The following is an 8655-nucleotide window of genomic DNA, read 5'->3' as shown; positions in this document are numbered from 1 at the left end:
GTGAGGCAGACATTTGAAATCATGCTGCAGTTACTCGACCCATGTAATGACCTCACATGAAGTAGGTACAGTCAGCAAGTGCTGTTAATAAATGTCAGTCAGATGTTCAGTTAAGGCATCTCGACATTGAACCTGGTGTGGAAACACACAACTTGCTTCATCTGTAGTAGTCCAGCCTAAGCTTCCCATACTTAACCGGCTAGAGGGGTCAGGGCTGGGTTGTGATCAGGGCATCTGTTTTCAGTCTGTCATTTTCTTCATCGTTTACAAATAGTTAAATGATAGCTCTTCGTGAGGTATTTTGAATTTGAGCCTGCCAATTTTAAACAAACTGTTCTACCTCCACATTAACAAGCTAACTCTCATTTCAGTATGAATCAGTGCATTTCTTCTCAACATGTTCATGTGCCTGTTCAATGACACAGATTAATTTAAAATATACAGAGGATCAGGTTGCCTTTGGGTTGTTCTGTAAATTCAGACACCTCAGCCTGATATTCAAAGGCCACTTTTCCACTGCTGCATCCCAAATCTTCCCAGCCGCATTTCTACCAGATTTCTCACCCAGATGTTGCCTTGTAGACTGTATAATCTGAGTGATGCCACCTGTGTATGACTTACTTATTTCTACCCTGATGACTTTGAATTCAGTATTTTCTCTACCTAGGACTGGACTTTTTCTCCCCTCTGCAAACTTCTGGTCTTCATTTCAGAGACAGTCAGTCAAGTGTAGAAGGGGCACTTCTTCGTAGCCAGATGGTCTGGGTTCAAATCCCAGATTAGTGACTTACTAACTTATTGCTGCCTGACTGAAGGCAAACTATTTAACTCTCTGTATCTCATAGCAGTTTCTTCTACAAAACTGGGAAAGAAAAATACTCAAATAATTGAGTTAGCTAAGTAAGGATATTAATGTTAACTTAGAATATTTACTGGCACATAGTAAATGCTTAATATGTATTAGTCACTATTAATTCCTTCAACTTCATCTCCAGATTCACCTCCATAAAATTTACTTTCAAAATTTATTGTCCTTCAGTCACTAATCTCACTGGCATGTATTTGAGGCCACACCTGTACATTGCACCAGTTCTTTTATTTAGTTTTCTATATACTTGGTTTATTAATTTCCTCATCAATAAAATAGGACAATAATGCTTGCCATGGCTATATCTAGGGTTATTGTGAAGGCAAAACCAGAAAATAGAAATACTATTATTTATTGCTAAAAGCTGCCATTTATCCTGCTTTTGATATGTGCAAGAAACTGAATTATGGGCCTTGCTTGCGTTAACCGATCATTTAACAGCATCCATGTGTTTTGTTGGTGATGGACAAGGAAGTGACGAATGACATTTAGACCTATTGAGGAAGGAGATGGCAGATTATACAAGTACAAAAGTCAAGCCAAAATGAAAACATAAAATTGGGCTTTAAAATAGATGAGATGGAGTTTTGAAACTATTATAGAATTTGATAGAAACTGTGTTGAGTGGATGAATGACTGACCTGAGAGAAAGCACAGAAAGAGGAGAGTAGACATGAAAGACATCTCCTCTCCCCTGCCCTCTCACACTCACATGAAGAGTGAGGCTCAGAGTCATGTTTTACTCTGATTTTTGTAAAGGTAAGACACACAATAATGTTTTATTCAAGCCAATGCATTTATGCTTTTAAAGTCCATAGTTGAAAGTAGTATCAGACATAAAAGTATCTTTTCTGAAAATACTAGAACAGATAAAATTACTTTTAACCTAATTTTTGACCTGATATAAATATAAACAACAATTAACCATGTAATACAATTTTTACTGTCTATTTTGCAAGGAGGAAGTTTGATATTTGATCAAAATGGTGATATGATATCTGGGAATAGATGTGATATTAGGAATCTGTTTAGGGTGTATGAAAGCTTTGGATATCATCTACTTTTACTGCACTGACAATAAATGACTTGTTTTCCATTGTTAGAAGATGCGTCCCTTTAATGTAATTCATATTCTTTCTTATGAATTTATTAGAATTGCTAGAAATTTAATAGATCAGTATGTGCTCTCTGTTACCTCTCATGAAACTTGTGGTAGACATCTCATTTTTAATTTTGTTTGTTTTTATTGTTTAGTTTGGGAAATTTTTTTTTAGGGAACTACCCTACCCACATTCTGTGTGGTACTGGCAAACCATGGATAATAATAATAGCAAATATTTATTGGCTACTCATTTGAGGACAGGAGCTGCTCTAAATACTTTATGTGCATTAGTTTATTTATATCTCTGTCTTAGTGTATTCAGGCTGCTATAACAAAATAACATAGGCTGAGTAGCTTATAAACAACAGATGTTATTTCTCACAGTTCTGGAGGCTGGGAAGTCCAAGATCAGGCTCCAGCAGATTTGGTGTTTGATGAGGACCAGCTTTTGGTTTCATAGATGGTGACTTTTAACAGTGTCCTCACCTGGTGTAAGGGACAAATGAACTCCCTTGGGCCTCTTTTATAAGGGCATTAATCCCATTGATGACGGCTCCAGACTCGTGACCTAATCAAATCCCAAAAGCCAAAAAAATATTAACCACCAAAGTATTAACCATCACTTTTGGGTTAAAACTTAAACATATGAGTTTTGAGGGAATATAAACATTTATTCCATTGCAATCTCACAACAACATTAAGAATTAGGGGATGTTATTATCTTTGTTTCAGTTTTCTTTTGTCATAATAATACTATAATAAATAACCACAGATCTCATTAGCACAAGTCTGCAGATTATTTAGGTGGTTTATGCTGTCCTCAGATGAGCTTGCTCAGGTGTCTACAGTCAGCTGGAAAGTCAGCTGTGGGTTGGTTTTGCTGATCTTGGCTGAGCTCTCTTAAGTGTCTGTTACTTCAGCTAGGAAAACTGAATGGACTTGGCTTTGCTCTGTCTGACCTCTCTTCCCATAAGAGTTCAAGCTGAGCTTGTCCTCATGGTGGTAGCAGGATTCTAGGAAAGACAAGGCATACATGCTTATGGGCTCTTGAGGCTGAGGTTCAGAACTGGCCCAAAGTACTGTATTCCATTCAGCAAAGTAAATCTCAAGGCCAGCCTGGAATCAAGGGATAGGGAAATAGACCCCACCATTTGATGGGAGAAGCTGCAAAATCACATCACAATTGGCTGGACCCAGGGGGATGAAAGACGAGGTTATTTTTGCAATTAATATACCAGAATCTCTATTCTACGTGTGAAAAAAAGTGAAATAAAATGAGATTAAATAACTTGCTGCTAGAGTGGACTTGGGACCTCTACCTGGCCTATGATGGAACTTGGTTTCCCAGGACCCAGTGATTCAACAAGAGGTGGGCACATGACATAAGCAGAATTATTCACAGCCCTAACATAAGATGTGTTATACAACAGAGAAAAAGACTGTTCCTTTGGGATCAAAATTGTCAGGGTGTTGATTTACCATTATCACTAATCTTTTGTTTTGCCATTGAGGAAGATAATGAGACAGTTAAAAAATATAGTTTAAAAAGAAAGAGAGAGAGAGAAGGAGAGAGAGAGAGAGAGAGCAAGAGAGAGTGAGAGAGCACCAGGATACAGAAAGAATAAACAAATATGAGAAAGGTGAAATTGTATTATTTGAGCCACTGGATCCAACCATGCTTGAAACCTGCCTCTTACTGATTTCTTAAAACAGTGTTTTCCTTTTTTGTTAATTAAGCTGGTTTGACTAAAATTTCTCTCACTTGAAACCTAAAAAATTTTAACTAATGGCAAGGGATTATTTTGCAAGAGTGACCACAGCGATGTTCCCAGTCCCACATGCTCTTCCAGGACCCCCTTGGCACTCCCTATTAAGAGGTGAAGACTATTTTCCGTTTGCTTGAATGTAAGTGGGTTTGTGTCTGCTCTAATAAGAAGAATGCTGTAGAACTGATGCTGTGTGCCTTCCAAAGCTAGGTCACTTCACCTTAAAGAACTGGAAAAACAAGAACAATCCAAACGTAAAGTTAGCAGACGGAAAGAAATCATTAAGATCAGAGGAGAACTTAATGAAATTGAAACCCAAAAAACAATACAAAAGATCAATGAATCGGAAAGTTAGTTTTTTGAAAAGATAAATACAATTGACAAATGATTAGCATGGCTAACAAAAAAAGAAGAGGGAAGATTCAAATAACACAAATTAGAAATGAAAAAGGTGATATTACAACTGATTCATCTGAAATACAAGGAATATTCGAGACTACTATAAACAAATATATGCCAACAAATTAGAAAATCTGGAGGAAATGGATAAATTTCTGGACACACACAAGCTCCCAAAACTGAGCCAAGAAGACGTAGAAAATCTGAACAGACCAATAACAATAAAGGAGATTGAAGCTGTTATCTGAAAGCTCCAAACAAAGAAAAGGCCAGGACCAGATGGATTCACAGCAGAATTTTAACAAACATTGAAAGAGGAATTGACACCGATTCTTTACAAATTATTCCAAAAGATTGAAACAGACAGAAATCTCCCAAACTGATTCTATGAAGCAAACATCATCCTGATACCAAAACCAGGTAAAGATATAACCAAAAAGAAAACTACAGGCCGAAATCCTTGATGAATATAGATTCAAACATCCTTACTAAAATACTAGCAAACAGAATACAGCAAAACATATGTAAAATTATTCACCACAATCAAGTGGGATTCATCCCAGGGATGCAAGGTTGGTTCAACATATGCAAATCAATAAATGTGATATACCATATTAATAAAATCAAACACAGGACCATATGATCATCTCTATAGATGCTGAAAAAGCATTTGATAAAATTCAACATTCATTCATGACAAAGACCCTCTATAAGTTAGGTATAGATGGAAAGTATCTCAACATAATTAAAGCCATATATGATAAACCCACTGCCAATATCATCCTGAATGGGGAAAAGCTGAAAGCTTTTCCTTTAAGAACAGGAACTAGACAAGGATGCCCACTCTCGCCACTCCTATTCAGCATAGTATTGGAAGTACTAGCCAGAGCAATCAGAGAAGAGAAGGAAATAAAGGGCATCCAGATTGGAAAAGATAAAGTCAAACTGTCCCTGTTTGCAGATGACATGATCCTATACATTGAACAGCCTAAAGCCTCTACAAAAAAACTCTTGGAGTTGATAAATGATTTCAGCACGGTAGCAGGATACAAAATCAACACACAAAAATCAGTAGCATTTCTATTCTCCAATAGTGAACATGCAGAAAGAGAAATCAAGAAAGCCTGCCCATTTAAAATAGCCACCAAAAAAATAAAATACTTAGGAATTGATTTAACCAAGGATGTGAAAAATCTCTATAATGAGAACTACAAACCACTGCTAGGTTGAAAGATAAAGGAAAGATATCCCATGCTCTTAGATTGGAAGAATCAACGTAGTGAAAATGCGCATACTATCCAAAGTGATATACAAATTCAATGCAATCCCCATCAAAATTCCAATGACATTTTTCTCAGAAATGGAAAGAACTATCCAGACATTTATATCGAATAACAAAAGAGCACGCATAGCCAAAGCAAGGCTGAGCAAAAAAAATAAAGCTGGAGGCCTAACACTACTGACTTTAAACTATACTACAAAGCTATAATAACCAAAACAGTATGGTACTGGCATAAAAACAGACACACTAATCAATGGAATAGAATAGAGAATCAAGAAATCAACCCACACACCTACAGCCATCTGATCTTTGACAAAGGCACCAAGCCTATACACTGGTGAAGAGACTGCCTCTTTAGTAAATGGTGATGGGAGAACTGGATATCCATATGCAGGAGAATGAAACTAGACCCATACCTTTCACCATACACTAAAGTCAACTCAAAATGGATTAAAGAAGTAAATATACACCCTGAAACAATAAAACTTCTTAAAGAAAACATAGGAGAAACACTTCAGGAAATAGGACTGGACACAGACTTCATAAATATGACCCCAAAAGCACAGGCAACCAAAGGAAAAATAAACAAATGGGATTATATCAAACTAAAAAGCTTCTGCACAGCAAAAGAAACAATTAACAGAGTTAAAAGACAACCAACAGAGTGGGAGAAAATATTTGCAAAATGTAAATCTGACAAAGGATTAATATCCAGAATATACAAGGAACTCAAACAACTTTACAAGAAACAAAAAAGCAACCCAATGAAAAAATGGGCCAAAGAGCTAAGTAGGCATTTCTCCAAGGAAGATATACAAATGGCCAACAGACAGATGAAAAAATGCTCAACATCACTCAGCATCCGGGAAATGCAAATCAAAACTACACTGAGATACCATCTCACCCCAGTTAGGATGGCTAAAATCCAAAAGACTATGAACGATAAATGCTGGCGATGTTGCAGAGAAAATGGAACTCTCATACATTGTTGGTGGGACTGCAAAATGGTGCAGCCTCTATGGAAAATGGTATGGAGGTTCCTCACACAGTTGCAGATAGATCTACCATATGACCCAGCTATCCCACTGCTGGGAATATACCCAGAGGAATGGAAATCATCAAGTCGAAGGTATACCTGTTCCCCAATGTTCATCGCAGCACTCTTTACAATAGCCAAGAGTTGGAACCAGCCCAAATGTCCATCATCGGATGAGTGGATACGGAAAATGTTGTATATCTATGCAATGGAATACAACTCAGCTATAAAAAAGAATGAAATACTGCCATTTGCAACAGCATGGATGGACCTTGAGAGAATTATATTAAGTGAAACAAGTCAGGCACAGAAAGAGAAATACCACATGTTCTCACTTGGGTGCTAAAAATAAATAAATAAATTCACACACACACACACACACACAAACACACACACACAAAAAAAAAAACAGGGGAGGGGAAGAAGACATAACAACTACAATTCCTTGAATTTCATACAAAAGCATACAGAAAGGACATTGTTGGGTGGGAGGGGAGAGAGGGAGGAGGGAGGGAGGTTTCGGTAATCTGCCAGAATAGTCAACCACATTGGATATCAACAAAATAAAATTTAAAAAAATAAAAATAAAAATTTAAAAATAAATAAATAAATATATAAACCTCCAAAAAAAAAAAAGCTAGGTCATAAAGAGGATAAAGAACCTTTCTGACTCTCTCACTCTTTCAGGACACATGTCCTTCATACTTGATTATCATGGTGTGAGAAATCCCAGGCCTCGTACAGAAGCCATTTGTAAGGTGTTCTGGCTGACACTCCAGCTAAGGTCTCAGCCAATAACCAGCATCATCTGCCAGCCATGGGAATAAACAAGTCTCCACATGGTCCCAGCTCCCAGCCTTGGGACAGCCAGAGTGATGATGAGTGGAACAGAAATCAGCCATCTGCCTTGTCTAAAATGCAGATTTGTGAGCAAAACAGCTACTGTAGCTGCTTTAAACCACTAAGTTTCAGGGTAATTTGTTAGGCAGTCATATTTAACTGCAACATTAATGTTATGCTCTTACCCTGTAGCTCCTTCTCAGGGCTCTCTTGTCTTATTAAAACACTCGTCAGACCCTGCTGCCACCCAGGAAATGCCATTCCACTTTGACCTATGCTTTTATTTAAGCTGACTTTGATTTACCGGGTAGATATGGACATTTTGTATTAACTACTGTTTTTCCATTGACTTTGTGATGTAGCTTTTCTCGAAAGGAAATGGGGTGGGGGATACTCATGTTGCTCTATGCTCCTTATTAAAAAGCTGGGAATCCTGACATGACAAATTCTACTCCCACTCTCTTGTGCTATACTGTCTAACATGGTGACCACTAGGCATGTGATTACTTAAATTTGAATTAAATTAAAATTAAATAAAATTGGTAATTCAGTTCTTTAGTGACACTGCCACATTTCAAGAGCTCCATATTGTATGTGACTACTGGCTACCACAGTGAACAGTGCAAAATTATGGAACATCCCCATCATCGCACTGTTCTATTGAATTGCAATTCACATATGTGGTCAAAGGCAAAATCCTTTTTTTTTTTTTGTTTTAATTGTCTTTGTTTGTGACCTGGTAAGGGGATTGCAACCCTTGGCTTGGTGTCGTCCGCACTACGCTCATCCTGCGAGCGCACAGGCCATCTCTATACAGGATCTGAACCTGCAGCGGGAGCCCCACTGTTTATTCACAAATGTTTATCTCTAACAACTGTGAGACTTTTTAATGCTTTAGAATGTGAGCTGTATTGTGGCCAATTCTATACCAACAGCTTAGGCTGTTAGTAAGTTTAGTATCACACATCTTGAGAATTAACACCTCTAGATAGAGAAATACCACTAATGCTTCAAATATTTTGTGGTTTTTTGTTCCAAAATGACAAAGAGTTTGGGTAACTGTAGAAGGAATCATAATTTATTGGTTTAAACCTAACAAAATAGGTTATCATGGGCAATTTAGCACTGTTTGTTGAAAACATGCTTAACATATTTCTTTAGTAAGAGGTTGCAATTTCAGAAAATTTCATTCATTTCACAATTATTTATTATCTTCCAACATATTGGGGCCTTCACTAGATCCTGAGTACTAGTTCTGCTTCTAATGAGTCCATAACAAACAAAGATGTAAATGAATTGGGGTGAGAAATTCATTTCTCATTAGTGGATATACAAGAAGCAGCAGTGACACAAAGAGGGACC

The sequence above is a fragment of the Cynocephalus volans genome, chromosome 4, assembly GCF_027409185.1.
Source record: "Cynocephalus volans isolate mCynVol1 chromosome 4, mCynVol1.pri, whole genome shotgun sequence".
NCBI classification, from domain to species: domain Eukaryota; kingdom Metazoa; phylum Chordata; class Mammalia; order Dermoptera; family Cynocephalidae; genus Cynocephalus; species Cynocephalus volans.
The sequence above is the reverse complement of the archived record's forward strand: the minus strand, read 5'-3'. Positions refer to the sequence as shown.